The sequence below is a fragment of the Elephas maximus genome, chromosome X, assembly GCF_024166365.1.
Source record: "Elephas maximus indicus isolate mEleMax1 chromosome X, mEleMax1 primary haplotype, whole genome shotgun sequence".
Lineage (NCBI taxonomy): Eukaryota > Metazoa > Chordata > Mammalia > Proboscidea > Elephantidae > Elephas > Elephas maximus.
Genome location: NC_064846.1, coordinates 124,890,375 through 124,916,990, shown reverse-complemented (window position 1 = coordinate 124,916,990; position 26,616 = coordinate 124,890,375). Strand labels below are relative to the sequence as shown.

The window sequence follows — 26,616 nt, the reverse complement described above, 5'->3', positions numbered from 1 at the left end:
ACCCTATTAAAATATAGACAAAGAATTGACTTTTATCCAAAAAAGATACACAAATAGCCAATAAGCCCATGAAAAGATGCTCAGTGTTATTAGGGAAGTGCACATCAAAACCACTAGGATGGCTATGATCAGAAAGACAGAAAATAATAAGTGTTGACAAGGATGTGGAGAAATTGGAACTCTCATACATTACTTATAGGAAATGTAAAATGATATAGCCTCTGTGGAAAACAGCAGTTCCTCAAAAGGTTAAACATTGAATTACTATACGACTCAGCAATTCCACTCCTAGGTATATACCCAAAAGACTTAAAAGCAGGGGCTAAAACAGATACTTGTACACCATTGTTCACAATAGCCAAAAGATGGAAACAACCCAGTGTCTATCAACAGATGAATGGAGAAACAAAATGCGGTATATACATACAATGGAATATTATTCAGCCATAAAGAAAAATGAAATTCTGATACGGGCTATAATATGGATGAACCTTGAAAACATACTGAGTGACTGAAATGTCAGATACAAAAGGAGAAATATTGTATGATCCCACTTATATGTGCTATCTAGAATAGACAAATATATAAAGACAGAAAGTAGGTTAGTGGTTACAGGGGCTGAGGAGAGGGTGAAGTGGGGAGTTATTGCTTAATGGGTACAAAGTTTTTGTTTAAGGTGATAGAAATTTCTGGAAATAAATGATGTTAATGCTTACCAAAAAAAAAAAAAAAAAAAGGCTGAAGGAGGTCAGTGAAATTGGATTTTTTTTTCTTCTTTAATTGTGCTTTAGGTGAAAGTTTACAGGGTGAATTAGTTTCTCATTCAAAAATTTATATACAAATTCTTATGTGGCATTGGTTGCAAATCCCGCATTATGTCAGCATTCTCCCCCTTTCCCTTTCCACCCCAGGTTCCCCAGTTCCATTTGTCCAGTTTTCCTGTCCCTTCCTGCCTTCTCGGCTTTATTTTTGAGTAGGTATAGCCCGTTTGATTTCATGTACTTGATTGATCTAAGAAGCACATTCTTCACGTGTTATTGTTTGTTTTATAGGCCTGCCTAATCTTTGACTGAAACGCGAACTCTGGGAGTGGCTTCAATTCTGAGTTAGAAGTGGGGACCAGGGGCCATAGTCTTGGGGGTTCCTCCAGTGTTATAAATTGAATTGTCTCCCCCACCCCCAAAATGTGTGTCGACTTGGCTAGCCCATGATTCCCAGTGTTCTGTGATTGTCCACCATTTTGTCATCTGATGTGATTTCCCTATGTGTTGTAAATCCTGCCTCTATGATGTTAATGAGGTGGGATTAGTGGCAGTTATGTTAACAACGCAGGGCTCAATCTACAAGATTAGGTTGAATTTTGAGCCAATCTCTTATGAGATATAAAAGTGAGAAGTGAACAGATAGACATGAGGTTCCTGTGCTAAGAAGCTCCTAGTCCAGGGGAAGATTGATGACAAGGACTTTCCTCCAGAACCTACACAGAGAGAAAGCCTTCCTCTGGAGCTGATACCCTGGACCTGTAGCCTACTAGACTGTTAAAGAATAAACTTTTTGTTGAAGCCATCCACTTGTGCTATTTCTGTTATATCCGTTATAGCAGCAATAGGCAACTAAGAAATTTCAGTCTCTGTCAGACCAGTAAATCTGGTCTTTTTCATGAATTTGATCTTTGATCTGTATTTTTCTCCTGCTCTGTCTGGGACCCTCTGCTTTAATCCCAATCAGAGCAGTTGGTAGTAGTAGATGGGCACCATCTAGTTCTTCCAGTCTTAGGGTCATGTAGGCCATGCTTCATGTGGTCCATTAGTCCTTTATTTAGACTGATTGTTCCCTTGAGTCTTTAGTTTTCTTCACTCTCTTTTGCTCCAGACTAGAAGAGACCAATAGTTGTATCTTAGATGGCTGCTGACAAGCTTTTAAGACCCCAGGCACTACTCATCAAAGTAGGGTATACAACATTGTCTTTAAGAACTAGGTTGTGCCAGTTGATGCAGCTGTCCCCCAAGTCTATGGCCCTTTGCTTTCGAGCCTAGGAACTTCATCCCATGAGGTGTTTATGTCTAAGAGTTTTCCCGGAATGTGCTATCTGTGTGCTCTATTGTCTGTATTTTTTTTTATTGTCTGTATTAATATAGAGGAGCACCTACAGTAATGTATTTAGAAATTTCCACCACCAAACCTGTGTCTGCCAGTGGGTGTGCTCCTTTACCCCTTCCCACACCTCTTGGCATATCTGTCTGTCTGTCTGTCTATCTAATCTTTCTAACTATTATTGTTTGTTGATTCTGTTGTTGCAAGATTATCTGTGCTATAATAGTTAACCATAAACTCAAATAAACCCATTGCCATTGAGTTGATTCTGACTTATAGCAACCCTATAGGACAGAGTAGAACTGACCCATAGGGTTTCCAAGGAGCAACTGGTGAATTTGAACTGCTGACTTTTTGGTTAGCAGCCTAGCTCTTAACCACTGTGCTGCCAGGGTTCCAGTAGTTACTAGAGTTGTCCCTTAGTCCTGCATTCCTCTCAGTGTCCTCTCTTCCCTTGATGGTGTTGTGTTGACTTCTCCTATATTGTGTATTGGCCGTTCCTTTCACCAATATTAACATGTGTCTAATATCCCTTTGATAATTTCCCCTCCCTCCCTGTCTTGGTTATCTAATGCTGCTGTAACAAATAGCACAAGTGGATGGCTTTAACAAAGAGAAATTTTTTCTCTCACAGTCTAGTAAGCTAGAAGTCCGAATTCAGGGCGTCAGCTCCAGGGGAAGGCTTTCACTGTCTGTCTGCTCTGGAGGAAGGTCCCTGTTGTCAATCTTCCCCTGGACTAGGAGCTTCTCCACGCAGAAGCCCCAGGTCCAAAGGATGCGCTCTACTCCCGGTGCTTCTTTCTTGATAGTATGAGGTCCCCAACTCTCTCTGCTCATTTCCCTTTCCTTTTATCTGTTGTAAGATAAAAAATGGTACAGGCCACACCCCAGGGAAACTCCCTTTACGTTGACTCATAGGGATGTGACCTGAACGACAGTGTTACATCCCATCCCAATCCTCTTCAGTATGATCCAATCTTGCCTCATTAACCACAGGCAGAAATTAGAATTTACAGCATATAGGAAAATTATATCAGTCACAAAATGGAGGACAACCACGCAATACTGAGAATCATGGCCTAACCAAGTTGACACATATTTTTGGGGGACTCAGTTCAATCCATGACACTACGCCTCCTGTCCCTAGTAACCTAATAATGACTCATATTTATAAAAAATCAAAACTAAAATGAGATACCATCTCACCCTAATAATACTGGCATGAATAAAATAAAAAAAAAAATAACAAGTGTTGGCAAGGTTGTGGAGAGATTGGAACTCTTACGCATTGCTAGTGGGACTGTAAAAATAGCACAACCACCATGGAAAACAGTATGGCGCTTCCTCAAAAAGCTAGAAACAGAAATACCATAAAAAAAACCCAGTATCTAGCAATCCCTCTCCTAGGGATATGCTCAACAGCAATGGTTTTTTTTTTTTTTTGATTGATGATAATCTCAAGCATTTCTTCATGTGTTTGTTAGCAGCCTAAATGTCTTCTTTGGTATAGTATCTGTTTATATCCTTTGCCCATTTTTTTAATTGGATTATTTGTCTTTTTTGTTGAGGTGTTGAAGTTTCTTTAATAAATTTTAGAGATTAGGCCCTTATCAAATATGTCATAGCCAAAATTTTTTTTCCCAATCTGTAGGTTGTCTTTTTACTCTTTTGGAAAAGTCTTTTATTGAGTTTAATTTTTAGGAGGCCCCATTTATCTAGTTCATTTCTTTCTGTGTGTGCATTTTTTGGTTATGTTTGATAATCAATTAATACCATATATTAAGGTCCCTAGCCATATATTTGGAAACCGTAGTGGCATAGTGGTTAAGTGCTACAGCTGCTAACCAAGAGGATGGCAGTTCAAATCCACCAGGCGCTCCTTGGAAACTCTATGGGGCAGTTCTACTCTGCCCTATAGGGTCACTATGAGTCGGAATCAACTCGACGGCAGTGGGTTGGTAGTGGAGCCATATATTAAGGTCCCTAGCATTACCCCTAATTTTTCCTCCAACCTATAGTTTTAGGTTTTATGTTTAGGTCTTTGGTCCATTTTGAGTCAGTTTTTGTATATGGTGTAAAGTATGGATCTTGTTTCATTTTTCTACAGATAGATATCCAATTTTGCCAGTACTATTTGTTGAAGAGACTGTTTCTTCTCCATTCAGTAACCTTTGGTCTTTTGTTGACGATCAGCTACCCATAGGAGGATGGGTTTACATCTGAGTTCTCAATTCCATGTGTTTGTTGTACCAGTACCAGGCTGTTTTGACTACCGTGGCTGTATAGTAGGTTCTGAGATCAGACAGTGTGAGGCCTCCTACTTTGTTCTTCTTTTTCTTATACGGGGCCTCTTTCCCTTTCATAGAAAGTTAGTGATTAGTTTTTCCATCTGGATGAAGAATGCCTTTCGGATTTGTGTCGGGGTTGTATTATATCTAAATCGCTTTGGGAAGTATTGACATTTTCACAACGTTAAGCCTTCCTATCCAAGAGCATGGTATGTTTTTCCATTTACGTAGGTCTTTTTTGGTTTCTTGCCGTAGTATTTTGTAGTTTTCTTTGTAAGTTTTTTACATCCCTAGTTAGATTTATTCCTAGGTATTTTATCTTTTGGGGGCTATTGTAAATGGTATTGTTTTCCTGATTTCCTTATCACAGTTCTCTTTGTTGATGTAGAGGAATTCAACTGATTTTGTATGTTGATCTTGGATCCTGCCACTTCGCTGAATGCTTCTGTTAGTTCCAATAGCCTTCTTGTGGAGTCCTTAGGATTTTCTGTATATAGGATCATATCATCTGTAAATAGGAATGGTTTTACTTCTTCCTGACTAGTGTGAGTGCCCTTTATTTCCTTTTCTTGCTTTATTGCTCTCACTAGGACTTTAATACAATGTTAAATAAGAGTGATAATAAGGGGCATACTTGTCTGGTTCCCGTTCTCAGGGGGAATGCTTTCAGATTCTCTATGTTGAGGATAATGTTGGCTGTTGGTTTTGTATAAATTCCCTTTATTATGTTGAAGGATTCCCCTTCTATTCCTATTTTGCTGAGAGTTTTTATCAGGAATAGGTGTTAGACTTTATCAGATGCCTTTTTTGTATCAATTGATATATGATCGTGTGATTCATTTCTTTTGTTTGATTTATGTGGTGGGTTACGTTGATTGATTTTCTAATGTTGAACCAACCTTTCATGAATCCCACTTGGTCATGATATATTGTTATTTTTCTTTTTATATGCTTTTGTATTCTTTTGGCTAGAATTTTGTTGAGAATTTTTGCATCTACATATTCATGAGGGACATTGGTCTATAGTTTTCTTTTTTAGTGGTATCTTTGCCTGGCTTTGGTATTAGGGTTATGCTGGCTTCATAGAATGAATTCAGGAGTATTCCTTCCTTTTCTGTGTTCTGGAATAGTTTGAATAGACTGGGTGTCAACTATCCTCTGAATGTTTGGTAGAATTCTCCAGTGAAGCCATCTGGACCAGAACTTTTTTGCTGGGAGTTTTTTTTAATGACCCCTTCAGTTTCTTCTTTTGTTACAGGTCCGTTCAAATTTTCTACCTCAGTTTGTGTTAGTTTAGGTAGGTGGAGTGTTTCTAGCAATTTGTCCATTTCCCCTAGGTTTTCACATTTGTTAGAGTACAATTTTTTGTATTATTCTGTTATGATCCTTTTTATTTCAGTTGGTTCTTTTGTAATGTCACCCATCTCATTTCTTGTTCAGGTTATTTGCATCTTCTCTTGTTTTTCTTTTGTCAGATTGGCCAGTGGCTTGTCAATATTATTAATCCTTTCCAAAAAAACAGCTTTTAGTCTTGATTCTTTCTGTTGTTTTCCTGTTCTCTGTTTCATTTATTTCTGCTGTAATTTTTATTATTTTGTTTCTTCTAGCAATTGTGGGCTTCTCTTGCTGCTCCAGTTGTTCAAGTTGTAGGGTTAATATTTTGATTTATGTCCTTTTTTTGATATGTGCATTTTTTGCCATAAATTGACCCCTGAGCACTGTTTTTACTGCGTCCCAGAGGTTTTAGTATGTTGTGTTTTCATCCTCATTTGGTTCTAGGAATTTTTTAATTTCATCTTTGATTTCTTCTGTTACCCAGTAGTTTTTAAGCAGTGTGTTATTTAGTTTCCACTTATTAGGTTTCTTTCTTTTCTCTTCCTGTTACTGATTTCTACTTTTATAGCATTGTGATCAGAGAAGATGCTTTGTATTTTGAATTTGTTGAGGCTTGCTTTGTGGCATATAATGTGGTCTTTTCTGGTGAATAATCCATGAACATTGCAGAAGAATGTGTAGTCTGATGCTGTTGGGTGATGTGCTCTGTGTATGTCTATTAGGTCTAGTTGGTTGATTGTGATATTTAGATCTTCTGTGTCTTTGTTGAGTTTCTTGCTAGTTGTTCTGTTCTTCACCAAGAGTGGTGTGTTAAAGTCTCCTAGTATTATTGTGGAAGTGTCTGTTTCTCTTTTCGGTGTTGTTTATGTATTTTAGAGCTCTTTCATTGGGTGCATATGTATTTATTATGGTTATGTCATCTTGGTGGATTGACCCTTTAATCATTTTATAAAGTCTTTCCTTTTATAGTAGATTTTGCTTTAAATCTGTTTTATCAGAGATTAATATTGCTGTTTCTGCTCTTTTTTGGTTATTGTTTGCTTAATATGTCTTTTTCCATCCTTTAAGTTTTAGTTTATCTATATCTTTGTGACTAAGGTGTGTCTCTCGTGGATAGCATATTGATGGGTCATACTTTTTTTATCCATTCCGCCACTCTCCGTCTCTTTCATGGTTTATTTAGACCATTTACCTTCAGTGTGATTATCAATAGGTACAAGTTTATTGCTGTCATTTTCTTATGCTTTGTGTGTGTGTGTGGTGTTGATGGTTTCTTCGTTCTGCTTAATTTTCTGTACTGATTTTTTTTAATTGTGGCTTGTCTTTTCATTTCCTTTGTAGTTTTTAGTTTTGTGTGTATGGAATCTTTATGATTTTGTCCTTTTATATTTTGATGAGTAGGTTTGTTGACTTTCTTTGTGGTTACCCTGAAATTTACCTTTACCTTCCTAAGTTTAAAGTGGTGATTTATTTCTTGATATTGCCTTGACTTCCTCTCCATATGGACGTTCTAAACCTATACCCCTTGTTATGGATTGAATTGTGGCCCCCCAAAATATGTGTCAACTTGATTAGGCCATGATTTCCAGTATTGTGAGGTTGTCCTCCATTTTGTTATTTTCCTATGTGTTATAAATTGTAATCTCTGCCTGTGGTTAAAGAGGATTAGGGTGGGATGTAACACCCTTGCTCAGGTCACAACCCTGAGCCAATGTAAAGGGAGTTTCCATAGGATGTGGCCTGTACCACCTTTTATCTTACAAGATATAAAAGAAAAGGAAGCAAGCAGAGAGTTGGGGACCTCATACCACCAAGAAAGAAGTGCCGGGAACAGAGCGCATCCTTTGGACCTGAGGTTCCTGTGCTGAGATGCTCCTAATCCATGGGAAGATTGAGGACAAGGACCTTCCTCCAGAGCCTACAGAGAAAGCCTTCCCCTGGAGCTGACGCCCTGAGTTTGGACTTCTAGCCTGCTAGACTATGAGAAAATAAAATTCTCTTCGTTAAAGCCATCCATTTGTGCTATTTCTGTTATAGCAGCACTAGATGACTAAAAAAAAAAAAAAAAGATGACTAAGACACCCCTTATTCCCCCTTTATGTGTTGGAGTGGTCATCAGTTACAGATTGACGTCTCTGGTTCCCTGTTTTCTGTCTTTTAGCTTTATTTTATTCTTTAGAGTTCTTAATCTGGGTTGATACCTCTCTGGTGTTGTCATGTGTTTTAGTCTCAGGTTGTTGTCTGGCGTGTTGTTAGTTTTGTGTCCAAAGGACTCCTTGTAATGTCTCTTTTAAAGTTGGTCTTGTTTTTACAAATTCCTTTAATTTCTGTTTATCTGGAAATATCCTAATTTCACCTTCATATTTGAGTGAAAATTTTACTGAATATATAATTCTTAGCAGTTTTTTCTTTCATGGTTTTATATGTATTATCCCATAGCCTTCTTGCCTGCATGATTTCTGCCGAGTAATCAGAATTTAGTTTTATTGATGCCCCTTTGTAGGTGATCTTTTGTTTTTCTCAAGCTACTTTTTTCTAGGATTCTAACCACACGTAAATTATTCCTCTTGATGGCGTCCCACATAACTCTTAAGTTTTCTTCTTCTTTTTTTTTTTTTGATCCTCGCACAGATTAGTGTCAAGGGATTAGTCTTCTATTCCACTGATCCTGTCTTCCATTGTTTCAATTCCACTCCTATGACTTTCCATTGAGTTGTCAATTTGTGCAATTTTATTGTTAAACTTCTGGATTTCTAGTTGCTGTGTCATTTCCAATTGTCTGTTCTGTCATTTTGTTCTTGCACTGTTTTCCTGAGTTCTCCTAGTGTTTTTGTCTGTGCTTTCCTTGGTTTTGTCTGTGTTCTCCATAATTTTGTCTGTGTTTTCCTTGATTCTTTTGAGGACATCTATGTAGCCTACTAGACTCTGAGAAAGTATATTTCTGTTATAGCAGCACTGGATAACTAGGACAGAAGAGAATATTTGCAAATGATATATACCAGATAAGGGCCAAATAGCCAGAATATATAAAAAAAAGAAGTTTTACAACTCAACAATAAAGACAAATAACCCAGTTAAAAAATGGGCAAAGGATTTAAATAGACATTTCTCCAAAGAAGATATACAAATGACCAATAAACAATATCATTAGCCATTAGGGAAATACAAATCAAAGCCATAATGAAATATCGTACCACCTCACACCTACTAGGCTGGCTATAATTAAACAAACAAACAAAAACTGGAAAATAACAAGTTGTTGTCTAGGATGTGGAGAATTTGGAAACTTCATAGATTGCTGGTGGAAATGTAAAATGGAGCAGCCACTTTGGAACAGTCTGACAGTTCCTCCAAAAATTAAATATAGAGTTACCATTTGATACAGCAATTCCATTCTTGTGTATATAACCAAGAGAATTGAAAACATATGTCCACACAAAAGCTTGTACACTAATGTTCTTAGCAATATTATTCACAATAGCCCAAAGACTGGAAAAACTCAAATGTCCATCAACTGGTATATGGATAAAAAAATGTAGTATGTTCTTACAGTAGAATATTATTCAGCTATAAAAAGGAGTACAGTACTGATACATGCTGTAATTTATGGATGTACCTTGAAGCCATTATGCTAAGTGAAAGAAGCCAGACACAAATGACTACGTATTTCATGATTCCATTTATGAAGTGTTCAGCATAAATAAATCCATGAAGAGAGAACTAGAACTGGTTGCCATGTGCTGTAGGGAGGGCAGAATAAGGAGTGATTGTTAATGGGTATGAGATTTCTTTTTGGGGTGATGGAAATGTTCTGGAATTAGACAGTCGTAAAATAAAGAGGACTTGAAGCATTTACTGATGAAGATCAAAGACCACAGCCTTCAGTACGGATTGCACCTCAACATAAAGAAAACAAAAATCCTCGCAACTGGACCGATAAGCAACATCATGATAAGTAGAGAAAAGGTTGATCGATGTTATCAAGGATTTCATTTTACTTAGATCCACAATCAACACCCATGGAAGCAGCAGTCAGGAAATCAAAAGACATATTGCATTGGTCAAATCCCCTGGAAAAGATCTCTTTAAAGTGTTAAAAAGCAAAGATGTCACCGTGAGTGCTCAGGTACACCTGACCCAAGCCATGATATTTTCAATTGACTTACATGCATATGAAAGCTGAACAATGAATAAGGAAGACTGAAGAAGAAAGAATGCCTTTGAATTATGATGCTGGTGATGAATATTGAATATACCATGAACTGCCAGAAGAATGAACAAGTCTGTCTTGGAAAGAAATACAACCAGAGGGCTCCTTGGAAACGAGGATGGTGAGTCTCCATCTCATGTTCTTTGGACTTGTCATCAGGAAGGATCAGTCCCTGGAGAAGGACATCATGTTTGGTAAAGTAGAGGGTCAGTGAAAAGAAGAAAGACTCTTGATGAGATGAATTGACACAGTGGCTGCAACAAGTGGCTCAAACAGCAAGGATTGTGAGGATGGCGCAGGACCAGGCAGTGTTTCGTTCTGTTGTACATAGAATTACTATGAGTGGGAGTCAAGTGGACAGCACCTAACAACAACAACAACGATTGTACAACTTTGTGACTATACCAAAAAACAGTGGATTGTATGTTTTAAAAGGATAAATTTTATGTTGTATGAATTAAATCTCAATAAAAATATTAGGAAAACATTGATTAATCTGATGATATTAAAACTTAAAGCAATACCATAAAAGTACATATAAATAGCTAAGGAACTTTATCTAGGATATATAAATAATTCTTACAAATGATAAAGCAAAAGTAAAATGTCTATCAAATGGGTGTATAAGATAGGAATGTGAAATTCATAAAAAAGGAAAACAAAATAATACACACATAATAATCAGTAATAAGCAACTTAGGAAAATAATGATGGACTTTCCCACATGTATTCAAGGGGTCATATATGAGGATGTGCTATTAGCAAAACTTGGAAAAATATATGTGCCCAACAATGAAATAATTGAGAAATAAATTATAGTGTATTCATACAATGTAATACAGTGCAGCTATTAAAATGAATAAACTGGACATCTACGTGTGGATAAATCTCAAAATTATATGAGCACATTGAAAACAGTTCATCAAAAGATATGTACAGTATTACAACATTTATGTGAAATTTTAAATTACATTAATATACCACGTGTTATATAGCATATTGTTTTGGGTACCTTTAGTAGTAAAAACATAAAGATTTAGACAAAGAGGATTCACCTTTTGAAATCCTCATCAGGAAGCTCCATTGTCTTTTCTCCCTCAGGGAGATTTCTGGCTCTTTATATGGTCACTTTCTGGGGCCATCTTGCCCTGCTTCTTCAGGTGGTTTGCTATTGTCTGTCGTCTCTGGCACATTAAGGAGTTATATTTATTTTTTATTTTAAAATTATTTGCTGGGTCCTCTTGTTTTGGTGATTCCTGGCAGGTGTGGCTGGAGTGGTGCCCTGGCATTGGATTGGCCATGCTGTTGCTCTCCCTACCTATCTTTGGGTGAATGGAGTAATGGGTAGGTGTGGGAGCTCGGGTCTCTGTTTACTGATCTTGTGGAGCAGCTGAGGGTGGGTTGTTTGGGCTTTGGTCTCCATCTGTCTTTGGTTCAGTGGCTTAGGAGCAGGGAATTGTGCTCTCGATGCAGGTGGAGTGGCCAGTGCAGTGGGTGAGTGGAGCCATGCTTGTCACCTCTCACTGGTTGAAGGAGTATGGGTAGTAGAGGGGGCATGGTGGGCAGGTGTTCACATAGTCACTATACCTCTACCTCCTCCCGGGCAGGGAGAGGGAGGAGGGGAACGGTGGGCAGATGTTCGCTCGGTCTTGCTGCTCTGTCCCTGAGGTCAAGGGCCACCACTCCTGAGTATCCCTGGTCCTGAATCTGGCACCCTCCCTCTCTCTGCTTCTTTCCGTGTGTGTCAGTAGAGGTTCTCTCTCCGTTTTGGGAAAGTCACGAAATCGCCTTGCTGTTTTCTTTACCCAGGGTTGCTGCTGGCTTTGTCCTAAGTTAGTCACGGTGGGCTAGGACGGCTGTGAGCTCTGCTGTTTCATTTTCCTCCTCTTTCGCTGCTTTCTTATTCCTTCCAGTCAGTGTTCAGTTCAGTTCTTAGACCTTCTTTTTTGAAGTTCGGGGTTACTGGATTGTTATCTGCTTCTGTCTCACTTGTTTTTGGGGGGGTCTTTGGTGTAGGGGGACCTTATGGTATGTATGACTAAGTTGCCATCTTGACTCCACCTCCTGAAAATAATTTTAATAATGCTTTTATTTAACCCAATTATTAAAAATATTATCACTTCAACATGTAATCAATAGAAAAACTCATTAATGAGATATTTTACATTTTTTGTTCTAAAAAAAGACAAGAAATGGAAATAATGTCTTCTAATGGGTTTAATGGGTAAATGGAGCCCTCATGGCACAGTGGTTAAGAATTGTAGCTGCTAACCAAAAGGTCGTCAGTTCAAACCCACCAGCAGCTCCTTAGAAACACTGTAGGTCAGCTCTCCTCTGTCCTACAGGGTCGCTATCTGTTGGAATCGACGCCAATGAGTTTGGTTTTTTTGGTTTAATAGGTAAATGGGGCCAAAACAAAATTAGGTTGAATTTGCTTTGTTCCATAGCCTTAAGAGACGGACAGAATCTTCAAGGTCTAATCTAGTCTAGCCTTCAAGCTACATACAACCCATATGAGCCCTGATATAAGAAAACGTATTCCATTTTTAAAAAGCACTCTAGATAAGATACTTAAATAACCAAACATAGTAATCATTTCTGGTATTTCTTCGTGTTCAAAAATTCTTATTTCTATTTAACCTCCATTTATATGTAAATTTCTCTTTGTATAGAATACTTAGGGGACTTGAGGGTTAGCTACTTCTTTTACTCAGTATTTCTGAAAACCATTTTTACCATCCACAATCCTAGTAGTCACCTAGATTAGCCTTATGAAGTTTTTAATAAATGTTTTACTTTGGAAAGTTGCAAAGATAACACAGAGAATTCTTGTATACCTCACATCCAGTTTCATTTTCTCCCATTGTTAACATCTTACCTTACTATGGTACGTTTATCAGAATTAAGAAGCCAACGTTGGTACATTAATATTAACTAAACTCCAGACTTTATTGGGATTTTACCAGTTTTTCCATCAATGTCTCCTTTCTGTGCCAGGATCCACTCTAAGGTATCACATTACACTTAATTGTCATGTCTCCCCAGTCTCCTCTGGACTGTGACAGTTTCTCGACCTTTGCTCGTTTTTCACTATCTTGACAGTCTTGAAGAGTACTGGCCAGCTACCCTGTAGAATGTCCGCCAGTGTGCATTTGTCTGATATTTGTCTCATGATTAGACTGGGATTATAGGTTTTAGGAAAGAATACAATAGAGATGAAGTAACCTTCTCATCACATCATATTAGGGAGGTCATATCCACAAGACATCACTGGTGGTGATAACCTTTATCATTTAGTTAAGGTAGTATTTGTGAGGTTTTTCCATTGTAAACTTACTAATTTTTTCCCATTCCCTATGCCATTCATTAGAAGTGAGTCACTAAGCCTAGTGCACAATCAGGGGGTGGGTGTGAGGGAAGGATTAAGCTCCGCCTCCTGGAGGAGACAGTAGTTACATGTATCATTTGGTAATATTCCTTTTTTATTGTAATTTAGATGAAAGTTTACAGAACAAACTAGTTTCTCGTTAAGTAGACAATATTGTTTTATGACACTGGTTAACAACCCCACAACATGTCAGCACTCTCCCTTCTCAACCTTGGGTTCCCTATTACCAACTTACCTGTTCCTCCTGCCTTCTAGTCCTTGCCCCGGGCTGGTGTGTCCCTTTAGTCTCGTTTTGTTTTATGGGCCTGTCCAATCTTTAGCTGAAGGGTAAACCTCTGGAGTGACTTCATTACTCAGTTGAAAGGGTGTCCAAGGGCCATACTCTCAGGGTTTCTCCAGTCTCTGTCAGGCCAGCAAGTCTGGTCTTTCTTTTTGAGTTAGAATTTTGTTCTACATTTTCTCCAGCTTTGTCGGGAACCCTCTATTGTGTTCTCTGTCAGAGCAGTCATTGGTGGTAGCCAGGCACCATCTAGTTGTATTGGACTCAGTCTGGTGGAGGCCATGATAGATGTGGTCCATTAGTCTTTTGGACTAATCTTTCCCTTGTATCTTTAGTTTTCATCATTCTTCCGTGCTTCCGAAATTTTGTAGTATTCTATAAAGAAAATTTATATCTTCTCCATTTTTAAATTTGTTTAATCACTTATTTATATCAGTATGGACTGATGTATATTTATTTTATACTTTGAGTTATAATCCAATATTATATAATTGTGCTTTTCAAATTGTTCCTGCTTTGGCCATTGGTATGTCCCATTTACATACCTCCATCCTTTTGTTTCTTGAGCACTTTTTTTAATTTATGGCTCAAGGTCCTCTAGGCTTATCTTGTATTTTCCCTGTCCCAGCCTTAGAATCAGCCATTTCTTCAGGAAACCCTGGCTCTTTTTATTGGAGATGGTATTTAGAAACCAGGATCTAGGCACTGGTGTACTCATTGCTATTGAGATATTGTTGCTTTAGCCCTTCTTAAGGAGTCCCTGGGTGGTGCAAATGGTTAAGCACTCGACTGCTAGCCAAAAGGTTGTCACCTAGAGGTACCTCAGAAGACAGGCCTGCTTTTGAAAGGTCACAGCCTTGAAAATCCCGTGGAGCAGTTCTGCTCTGCACACATAGGCTTGCCATGAGTCATAATCGACCCAGCAGACAGAGCTAGGTAATACGTATATTTCATACATACATATGTAAGGTACCACATTATGGTACTAATAATGTGTGTATACTAACCTACATATACGTATACATACCTATCTGTAATTATTTCTCTAACAAAGTTTGCATATATATTAAGCTAAACATGAGTTCGTATCAGTGTCTCCTAATTTAATCCAGTACCACATGGTTTGTTCTAGCCCTCCTTCTTTGCTTATTTGTAACTTCCCAGTCCAACAGTAAGAGGTCTGGCTGCAGTCATCCACCACCCATTTACACACTTGTTTTACTCCAGTGTACGTATAAAACAGTTTTCAGAATTGTTAACCTGTTCCCCCATGACAGTCAAATTTCCCAACCAGAGTACAGTGTTTATATATAGTTACTTTTGTCTTTTGCCTTATAATTTCCAGTCAAAACATTCTTTTCAAAAGTTACTTAGACCATCTCCTTTTTTTTAACCTCACCCCTTCAGTGCAGTTATGTACGTACGTTTGTAATACAGTTATATTCATTTGTCACAGTCTGCATTCCATCCTAGGATCTGCCAACATCTTGGTTGATGTGGGTGTTTTGTTTTTGTTTTCCTTTTTTTTTGGTTTGCATACATTAAAGTTTATTCTTGGGTAATGTAAAGTTTTATGGGTTTTAGGTTTATACCCAAAAGACTTGAAAGCAGAGACTCAAATAGAGGCTTGTACACCAATGTTCATTTTTGCACTATGTACAATATCCAAAAGGTGGAAGCATCCTAAATGCCTATCAGCAGTTGAATGGATAAACAAAACGTAGTACATACATACAGTGGACTACTACTCAGCCAGTAGGAGAAATGAAGTCTTGATACATGTTATAATATGGACAGAGCTGGAAGACATTATGCTGAGTGAAATAAGTCAATCACAAAAGAGCAAATATTTTGTGACCTTGCATATAAAAAGACAAGAAAAGGCAAATGTATAGAGACCAAAGTTTATTAGTGGTTACCAGGGGCGGGAGGGAAGAGGAAAAGGAGTGATATTGCTTATAGAGTACTGAGTTTTGGCTTACAGTGGTGGAAAAAAATCATGTTGATTAAGGGTAGAGTTGCACAGCTGATTATTTTAAGTGCTGTCAATAAGTTGTACATCTGTAAAAAAGTTGAATTGGCGAAAGTTGTGTGATAGACATATTTGCAACGGCGGCCAAAAAAAAAACTACTGAGGCTGCTTATGTACAACCGAACACCTCACGGGGTTTGGTTCCTTGATTTGGAGGTTAAGGGTCATGGTTTCCTGGGACATCCCAGTTATTTGGCTTAACAGTGTGTTTAGTGCTTATGTTCTACCTTCTAATTCATTGCATAGTTCCTGGGGTCTTAAAAGCTTTCAAGCAGCCATTCACATTAGAACAACTGGTCTCAATTCGCCTGGAGCAACAAGAAGGAGAATCAGGAATAGAAGGAGGATATGGAATGTGTGGCTAAATGCCTGCTTTGCTATGAGACCAGAAGAACTGGATGTGCCTGGCTACAGTTACTGATTTAAAGTGGGGAAATACAGAACAGAATTTAAAATTCTCATGGACTCCAGACTTTCTGGAACCATGAAAGCTGGATGAACCTTTGAAACTATTGCCCTGAAGATAGTCTTTAAACCTTAAACCAAGAATATCCCCTGAAGTGTTCTTAAAACCAACCAAACAGTAGTTTAGCTTAACTGGCTAGAAGTCTTCCAGAGGAGAGTGATGTTAACAAGGTGGTGGAATAAGAAGTTCCATGCACCTGTGCCCCAATGAAATATCAAAAGCAAAGTAGAAACTGTCAGACTTAACTTTGTCAGAACTCTGGTAAATAGAGGTTCATAGCAACCAAGTGAATGCTGAATCAGGAAAAAAGGCAATGTCAAGAAAATTGTAGGAGGGCCAGTCTCTATGGGGCCACTCGTGGCCACATGCCACTGCACTGCTGGCACATCATGCCGGTTTGACGCATCGTTTCTTCTCCGGAGGGAGAACATTTATAGAATTGATTTCACGGATCTGGGAACATGGCAAAAGATGCCGATCTAATTGAAGCCAATGGCAAACTAAAGGCCTTTATAGACCAGAATCTTGTAGTCCTGGAAAAGCTTTATAAAGTCTTCGGAGTTCTTGGGTGACGCAAATGGTTAAGCACCCGGCTGCTAACTGAAAGGTTGGTGGTTTGAACCCACCCAGAGGCACCTTGGAGAAAAGGCCTGGTGATCTATTTCCAAAAAATCAGCCATTGAAAACTCTATGGAGGACAGTTCTACTCTAACACAAATGGGGTTGCCGTGATTCAGAGTCAACTTGACGACAGCTGGTTTGGTTTTTGGCTTCTTTTTATAGCGTGGTATCATTAGTAGCTGTTCATTCTACAGTAAATACACTTGGGAAACAACAACTGCCAAAAACTTTTGGATGGTCCAATGTCAACATTGCACAGCAAGTGGCAATTGGTACACCTCAGAGACCTGCAGTGCCGAATACTATCCTGGTAGCGAGTCCACATACCCCCCTGACACACATTTTGTATCACAGAACCAGGCTTCAGACTCCTCACCTTGGTCTTTGGGAAACTCAGCAGAAAAGAAGAGAAGAATGGCAAGGATCTGAGGCATTTTTCAATGAAAGTTTGTGAGAAGGTTCAGAGGAAAGGAACCACTTTATGTAATGAAGTGGCAGATGAAGTGGTCGTGGAGTTCAGTGCTGCTGATAACCATATTTTATCAAGTGAATCAGCTTGTGGCCAGAAGAATATAAGACGAGTCTATGATGCCTTAAATGTCTTAATGGCCATGAACATCATCTCCAAGGAGAAGAAAGAAATCAAATGAATCATCTGCCTACTAACTCGGCTCAGAAATATCAGGATTTAGAGGTAGACAGACAGAGAAGACTTGAAAGAATAAAACAGAAACAATCTCAACTTCAAGAACTTATTCTGCAGCAAATTGCCTTCAAGAATCTAGTGCAGAGAAACTGTCAGGCAGAGCAGCAAGCCAACTGGCCACCTCCATCCAACTCCATCATCCACCTACTGTTTTCATTGTGAACACGAGCAAGAAGACCATGACTGACTGCAGTATTTCTAATGACAAATTTGAGTAGCTGTTTAATTTTGACAACACATTTGAAATCCATGATGACACAGAAGTATTAAAGCAAATGGGACTGGCTCGTGGACTTGAATCAGGAAGCTGTTCAGCCGAACACCTTAAAATGGCAAGAAGTTTGATACCTAAAGCTCTGGAACCTTATGTGACAGAAATGTCTCAGAGATCAATCAGCAGTGTATTTGTCACATCATCAGGTTCAACTTCAAATGGCACAAGGCTTTCTGCCAGTGACGTGGCCAATGGAGCGGATGAGATGTTGGCCGTGAGCTTCAGTGGATCTCAGTTCAGTGGCTTCAGGGTGGAGATGCCAGTGTCTTATGTTGGGGAAGATGACAATGATGATGACTTTAACAAAAATGATGATGAAGATTGATTTTCTTGACTTATAAATTTCCCTTTTCCCCTTCAAAATCAGCTTCAGGGAAAAAAATTGTTTAAGGAAGAGAAAATTTTTTTTTAAATATGGGTTTTTCTGTTTCTTTTTGGCCTTCCCCCAAGAAGATATTGGTAAGCTATTGAATTTAGATATGCACCTCCAATGAGCAAGCAAGGATTGTTTTTAGTAGGATTTTTTAAAATGTGGTATGGATGTGTTTGAGTCGGAATCAACTCGACGGCACTGGTTTTGGGTTATGGATGTGTTTTGTTTTGATACCAGTGTGCTAATGCAGAATCTCTCTTCCCTTTCTAGGATTTGTGTTTGCATTTTCTAGTTTTTTTATTAATGCAGAGTTTTTGTTTTTGGCCCCTTAATAATTCTTGCTAAGTTTGCTGAAGAAATTGTACTTTGTCCACACTAATGAAAATAAAATGCTATCCTTTCATTGAAATCAACTCGACGGCACTGGTATATCCTTTCATGGAAAATGGTATGCCAAATGGCCATTTATTTGCAGTGTGTTTTGAATGGTGCCAGTAACTGATGGATAGCGAGATTACATCGTGAGTTTTTATTCTATTAAATCATGCAGTGTCCAAAGAAGAACCAAGCAGAATACCAAAGCTATACTTTAAAAAAAAATTAAGTGCCATAAATTTCATTATGACTTTATTTTCCCTTAAGTTATATTGACTTGTAATTCCATTGAGTTTATATCCACCCCCCTTTTGGCTCTGTGTTACAGCATACAAATTGCAAAGTTTTTTTGTTTTTATTTCGTTTTGTTTGGTAAAAGTTTACTGCCATGCTGGTGCAGCTATATAAACTATCTTGAACACTTTTTTTTTTGAACACTTGGAGTGATTTATTGCTTATGGTAAAATTTATCTGACTTCTTACAGGCAGAATTTGGAAACTTTTTATCATATAGTTGTTTACATACTTTTAAGTCTATCATTTAAAGACATTTTTTATTTACTGAAACAAATGTTTTATTTGTTTTGTAAGCATCTTCTCATAATGTATTATAAAGTTAAAATTAAATATAGAGAATGTTTTAACGGTTTTTTGACTCAAAATTTGTCATTTTTAATAGTCCTTTTTTTTCATAAAAAGTAGTCTCTTTTAAAATTTATTCACAAAACCATTAACTGCACAGCTGCTGTTAGCTGCCAATTCTCAAATGATAGTCTTTCTATTCAAACACAAATAAACTTTTCTGTAATATTTTATGGAATATAAAGAGACTTTAATTGTTTGACTTGTTTAACTTGGCACTGTTAGTTTTTATTAATAAAATGTGCATTGACATTTTAAACAAAAAAAATGGTAGAAAAGCTCTGTAGTCTTTTGTTACTAAACCATGCCCCTCCCCTTCCCTGGCTTGAAACGACAGCCACATTTCTAGCTTGGGTTCCTGTTTTTGGGTTCTCAAGGGGGCATACCACACCTTATACATTGTTGTGTTTGTCTCTTTGACGTCCTTCAATGATTAAAAAAAAAAAAAGAACCAGCAGACCCTGAGGAAGCAGGAAAAGCTGATTTCCAGAGTTACCACATTGTATTACTCAAATGTCCCGTTTTCAACAAAAAACCACATGGTATACAGGGAAACAGAAGAATGCCCCACTCAAAGGAACAGAAGAGACAGATACGGTCTCTGAGAAAGCCAAAGCATTGTACTTACTTTGGATACTTTAAAACAACTGTCTTAAATATGTTCAAAGAGCTAAAATAAAACACATACAAAGAAGTAAAGGAAATTAGGAAAATTATCTATGAACAGAATGAGAATATCAATAAAAAGAAACTATTAAAAGGAGCTAAACAGAACTTCTGGAGCTGAAAATACGATTAACTGAACTGAAAAATTCACTAGAGGGACTCAACAGCAGACTTGAGCTAGCAGAAGCAAGAATTAGTGAACTTGAAGATAGGACCATCAAAATAATCCAGACTGAGGAACAGAAAGAAGAAAGAAAATTGAAGAGTTTAAGTGACCTATGTGACACCATCAAGTAGATCAATAGATACATTATGAGAGTTCCAGAAGAGGAGAGTAGGGTGAACTGAAAGCCCAGTAGGTGCGTGGACAGAAAGTATATTTGAAAAAATAATGGCTGAAAAATTTCCAAATTTGATAAACAAAATCAATCTACATATCCAAGAAGGTCAGTAAACTCCAAGTGGGAGGAACCCAAAGAGATCCACACCAATATAACATTATTATAATCAAATCGTTGGAAACCAAAGATAAAAAGAGAATCTTGAAAGTAGGCAGAGAGAAGCAAATCGTCACATACAAGGGATCTTAAATAAAATTAAGGGTAGATTTCTCCCCAGAAACCCAGGCCAAGAAGGCAGGGGGGTGACATACATAAACTGCTGAAAGAAAAAACTGTCAGCCAAGAAATATGTATACAGCAAAACTGTCCTTAAAAAATGAGGGTGAAATTAAGACATTCCAAGATAAACCAAAGCTGAGGGAGTTTGTTACCATAGACCTGCAAGATATGCCAATGAGAGCCCTTCAGGGTGAAATGAAAGGACACTAAATAGTAACTTGAAGCTGTGTAAAGTAATGATCTACAGTAAAGGTAATTTCATGGATAAATATAAAAGTCAGTTTTACCATATTTGTGGTTTGTATCATAGCTCTACTTGTTCTATCCCACATGATGTAAAAAATAATTATAAATTTGTGTTATTGGGTACGCAATGTATACAGATATAATTTGTGACAACATAAGAAGGGGGAGGAGCTGTATAGGAACAGAATTTTTATATACTATAATTTTTTTTTCCACTGAAGTTAAGCTGATATCAATTTAAACTAGATTGTTACCAATTTTGGATGTTAAGTGTAATCCCCATGGGAACTGCAATGAATATATCTTTTACAATTTACACAACAGGAAATGAGAATCAAAATGGTTCACTACAAAAAATCAACTAAACCCAAAAGAAGGCAGTATGGGAGGAAACGAGGGACAAAAAAGGTACAAGACACATGGAATATAAATAGCAGAATAGCAGAAGTAAGTTCTTCTTTATCGGTAATTGCTATATATACGAGGTAATGTTGTTCAGCCATAGGGAGAAGTGAAGTTCTGATACATGCTGTGACGTGCATGAGCCTTGAGAACATTGTGCTGGGTGAAATAAGTCAGACACGGGGTAAAGTATGATCTCACTTATATGAAGTCTCTAGTAATAGGTAAATGCATAGACAAAAGTAAGGTCAGTGGTTACCAGGGACTGGGGGAAGGGGAGAAATGGTGAATTATTGTGTAACAGTTAATGATTTTCTGTTTTGGGTGACAAAAAAAGTTTTGGAGCTGGGTATGGTGGTGGTGGTTGTACAACATTGTAAATGTAATTGATGTCACTGAATTGTACACTTAAAAATAGTTAGGGTGGCAAGTTTTATGTTATATATATTTTGCCATGATAAAAGTTAAAAAAAATAAAGCGTTCCATTTTTTTCTGAAAAGCCAAGATATTTTTACCTTATAGTCTGACTAGTCTATAAAACATATCAATCTAAAGGATTGACTCCATATCCTCTGTAGGTCTGGGGTCTCATGTATTATATCCAGGACTTCTATAGCAACAAAGTAAAAGCTCATATATTTCAACTCAGTGGAGAGCACTGATACCCTCAAGTAAAGCCTGTTCACATCACCTTACCTGTATTTCTAATGAGCTTGATTATTTGGTTTTCTGTCCCACAGCAGATTAACTCCAAGCTGCAAATGCACACTTAGTGCACAAAAAAGGGACTCTGAGGGAAGGGAGAAAAACTTGCAAAGCAGACTTCAAATATCATCTTGTGTGAAAACTATTCGGATCTCTAAGTCAGACTCGATTGTTCCCCCCTTCTCCATTACCAGGCTACATACACCTCTGTTTGCTTCACTCTACTGTGTTCTGTGGTTATTTATGTCTTCTTCAGGTCAGAGGACTTCATCTTATAATCTTGACAAGTCCAGAATAGTGCCCTGACTGTAATAGGTGCTATATGTTGAGCAGTCAGGAATTCAGTGCTAGGCTGCTAACCAAAAGGCTGGAAGTTCAAATCCACTGAAGCATGTCAAAGAAAGGCCTGGCAATCTACTTCTGAAAAATCAGCCATTGAAAACGTTATGGAGCACAGTTCTACTCTGACACATGTAGGGTTGCCATGAGTCAGAATTGACTCCGTGGCAACTGGTACGGGCAGTTCAGTGTAAAACCCATTGTCATTGAGTAGATTCCGACTCATAGCGACCCTATAGGACAGAGTAGAACTGCCCCATAGGGTTTCCAAGGCTATAAATATTTAAGGAAGCAGACTGCCACAGTGTTTCTCCCATGGAGCAGCTGGTGGGTTCAAACTGCTGACCTTTCAGTTAGCAGGCGAACACTTAACCACTGTGCCACCAGGGCTCCTTCAGTTTAGTGTACGGAGAGATAATCCAACCTTACCTAAGCAGCCCAAAAGTACATTGCTTTGTAGTAATTGATATTCCACTTGGTGTCAGCCCATAGCCATGAAGAATATTCTGTTTATTCTTTATGAGAAACCTAAGAATTATTTTAAACTATTTGAGAAATATTTCCATGAAAAATGTTCATAAGATTTTTAAAGTTTTAAACTTCAAAATTGAATAAGTTTTGCTTCATTGGAAAACTCACTTTGGAACACAATGTCTTGACTATACTGGGTACCTTTGTTATCAAATAAGAACGTTCTTTAAGGGTCTTAAGTATTCTTTGCTAGGTTTTCTCTGCTCCAAGTGACTGATTCTTCTAGATAACCTGAAAATCTTTTCTTAAAATTCTATAATGCTAAGAAAATCATTTAACGTTAATTCCTTTTGATTTCAATATTGTTACCATTAAATCATGTTTGCAGCTGTTTTGCGCTTTTCAGTGACACACCTGCTTGTGGTCAGTTATGTGTATTCTCAGATTGAAGTGAATATGAGTCAGAATCGGCCAGTCTCTCTGGTTCATTCACATGGACCAGACAGTGTTCCCCTTTGTGTCATACAGAAAGTAAATGTTTTGTCATTTTCTCTGAAAAAAATGTCACACAAGTGTTTGGGCTAGCTGTTCTTTAAGAAACTGCCCTCTGAGAGACGTTAATTAGAGCAGTCCAGAACCCTGTAAAAGCCAGAGTGACTAGCTCAATGGGAGTGGGAACTGTCAGTGAAGTACATTTCCATTTTGTGACTCTGACAGGTTAAGCATTGATGTTTTAATTGAAATCATAGTAAGGCTTCCTTTATTTATGCAAGTATCTGAGAGGCCAAGATATGCATACACTGTTGGATTTGGCCATAGCTTCTGGGCTGTATGTTAGCCTGTGAATCTCCTCTTTGATCTTAAGTGAACAGATACCAGGGTAAGTACAAAACCTTTTTGTTTCAAGAACTTTTTTTTTAATTTTTATTGTGCTTTAAGTGAAAGTTTACAAATCAAGTCAGTCTCTCACACAAAAACTTATATACACCTTGCTACATACTCCCAATTGCTCTCTCCCTAATGAGACAACCCGCTCCCTGCCTCCACTCTCTCTTTTCATGTCCATTTCACCAGCTTCTAACCCACCCTACCCTCTCATCTCCCTTCCGGGCAGATGCCAACATAGTCTCAAGTGTCCACCTAATCCAAGAAGCTCACACCTCACCAGCATCCCTCTCCAACCCATTGTCCAGTCCAATCCCTCTTTGAAGAGTTGGCTTTGGGAATGGTTCCTGTCTTGGGCCAGCAGAAGGTCTGGGGGGCATGACTACCAGGGCCCTTCCAGTCTCAGTCAGACCATTAAGTCTGGTCTTTTTACGAGAATTTGGAGTCTGCATCCCACTGCTCTCCTACTCCCTCGGGTTCTCTGTTGCGTTCCCTGTCAGGGCAGTCATCGGTTGTAGCCTGGCACCATCTAGCTCTTCTGGTCTCAGGCTGATGTAGTCTCTGGTAGTTTCAAGAATTTTGGGGGTAAATTACCAGTGCATATAAAAATAGGCACATCATTAGAAATTTGTAAGACTTCTCAACTTCATTACCTAGAAGGTCAATGTCACCATCCAGATCTCTCCTTCATAATCTTTAAAACAGCAACAAATAGCCGTCTTTTGTTTTGCAAAGTTTCTGCATTACCTTGTGGCGTCTAGAATGTTGGTTATAGTTCTTAATGGGGCTCTTGCTTGGGAATCCTGTCTTTGGAAGCTAAACCATGTACGTTTTAGTTGGGCTGTGAACTCACATCTTCCCTTACCCCATCAACTTTATGGACTAGATAGGATAGCTCAGACATATAATTCTTTTTGAGACTATGATGATGATTAAAAATAATAATAATAAATGCAGCTAACATTTAGCAATTACTGTCTGCCCAGTACCTTGCTAAGTCTTTTATATAAGTTTACCTGTTTATTACAACAACCCCTATGTGGTAATTGTTGTTATTATCATCCCCATTTTACAGACAAGGAAACTGAGACACAGAGAATTTAGTTAACTTGTCAAAACAACCCAGGTAGTCTGTCCCTGAACCCATATTCCTTTCTTTAAAATTTAATTTCTTTTTTAACTGTATAAAACATTTGCCTGGTTCACCAAAACTATAAAATACATTCAGAGATATCCAGCTTTCATCCCTCTCCCCTCTTTACCATTTTCCAGAGTTAACCTTTTTTTTTTAAGTTTCTGATTCGTCCTTTTATTGTTTCTTTGTGAAAATATATACAAATTTGTGTGTATGTGTATGCCACCATATATATATATATATATATATATATAATTCACACCCCTTACCAGGATATACCATAAGCATTTTGTTTGCCTGAATTCAATTTTAAAACCTAAAAAAAAAAAATCCTTTTCTTATCAGAAGTAGACTCATAAGACCAGTCTGGTAAATATATTCCATAACACTTTGCAGATATTTGCCTGAGAACTGAACTTACATTCCTGTCCCCTCTACAGCATTTTACATTCTCCCTCATACTTGAGGTATTTGACTTCTGTGACAAGATAAGGCATACTCTTGCGCTCTGTCGTAAGTAAAAATGCTTATCTAGAAAACTTGGATCTGATGCTGTTTAAGCTGGCTGCTGCTGTTGCTAGGGAAACCCTGGTGGCGTAGTGGTTAAGTGCTACAGCTGCTAACCAAAGGGTCGGCAGTTCGAATCCGCCAGGCACTCCTTGGAAACTCCATGGGGCAGTTCTACTCTGTCTTATAGGGTCTCTATGAGTCAGAATCGACTCGACGGCACTGGGTTTGGTTTGGTTTGGTTGTTGCTAGTTGCCATTGAGTTGATTCTGACTCGTGGCGACCCCATATGTGCGGAGTACAACTGCTCCGTAGGGTTTTCAGAAGCAGATAACCAGGCCTTAATTCCAAGGTGCCTCTGGGTGGATTTGAACTACCAACCTTTCGGTTATTAGTCTAGTGCTTTACCTTTTGCACCACACAGGGACTCCTTAAGCTGGCTAGCTTGTACAATTGAAATCAGATTTAAAAATCTGCCTTTTTTTTAAAGGGGAAGGAAAAATTATTATAGTCATTAGATTTGGGTTTCATTTGCTTAAGAAAAATAGGTGGGAGTTGGTTGGTATTCCTGCAGCCTGTGATTTCACAGACTTCACAGAGTGCCTGCTCCCTAGAGGTTTGGTATTCCTGAAGCCATGGACAAGCGCCAGGTTTCATTGGCCTCTGCTTTTATATTCTCTTCGTCTAGAGTCTTCAAGTTAGTCTACTGTTAAGTACATATGTATATTAGTTTCTTAAGGCTGCCATAACAAATCACCACAAACTGGATAGCTTGAAACTAAAATTTGTTCTCTCACAGTTGTAAAAGCCAGAAGTCTGAAATCAAGGTATTGGCAGGACTGCCCTCTCTCCAGAGTCTCTAGGGAAGATTCCATTCTTTGCCTCTTCGAGCTTCTAGTGGCTGTCAGTGCTCTTTGACTTGTGGCCACACACTCCAGTCTCTACCTCCATGGTCACATTGTCACTTCTTCTGTCTCAAATCTTCTTCTGCCTTGCTCTTATAGGGACACCGATCATTGAATTTAGGGCTCACCTGGATAATGCAGGATGGTCTCTTCATCTCAAAATCCTTAACTTAATTACATCTGTAAAGATCCTTTTTCCAAATAAAGATTACAGGAATTAGGACATGGACATATCTTTTGCAGGTCCACCGTTCAATCTACTGTAATGTTTCCAGGATACTTAGGAAACTGTACAGAGATTTTCATAAGCAGTTATGTCAGCTGTGAAGACATAAGACATTATCCGCTTACACTCTGTGATTGGAAGGTATGGCGTTATTAAGCCCAACACTTGATTCTGCAGTCAATTAATTTATTTTGTGAGAAGTATAGACCTAAATTTCAATTTTTCTTGCTGTTATGCTCCCTTGTAATGCCTACCACATTAGTTGATTTTTTTTAAACATGTTAACAATTTTTCAATATCTTGTATTTTGTAATGAGCCCATCACTTGGAAAATAATGAAATGTTTTTGGAGGTTGAAAAGTACGTGACTCTATTATTCTTTCCAGATCCCACAGTACTGTCTTTTCCCAAAGACAGTAATTTA

The 26,616-nt window shown here is 38.1% G+C and overlaps 1 protein-coding gene and 1 pseudogene across 3 annotated transcripts in view; both read left to right on the top strand.

The window, feature by feature from the left end:
* JADE3 (jade family PHD finger 3) overlaps nucleotides 1-26,616 on the top strand; it is a 194,728-nt gene that overhangs the window by 92,250 nt on the left and 75,862 nt on the right. The gene's annotated exons all lie outside the window — the stretch shown is intronic.
* Nucleotides 14,618-18,671, top strand: LOC126068608 (transcription factor Dp-1-like; annotated as a pseudogene).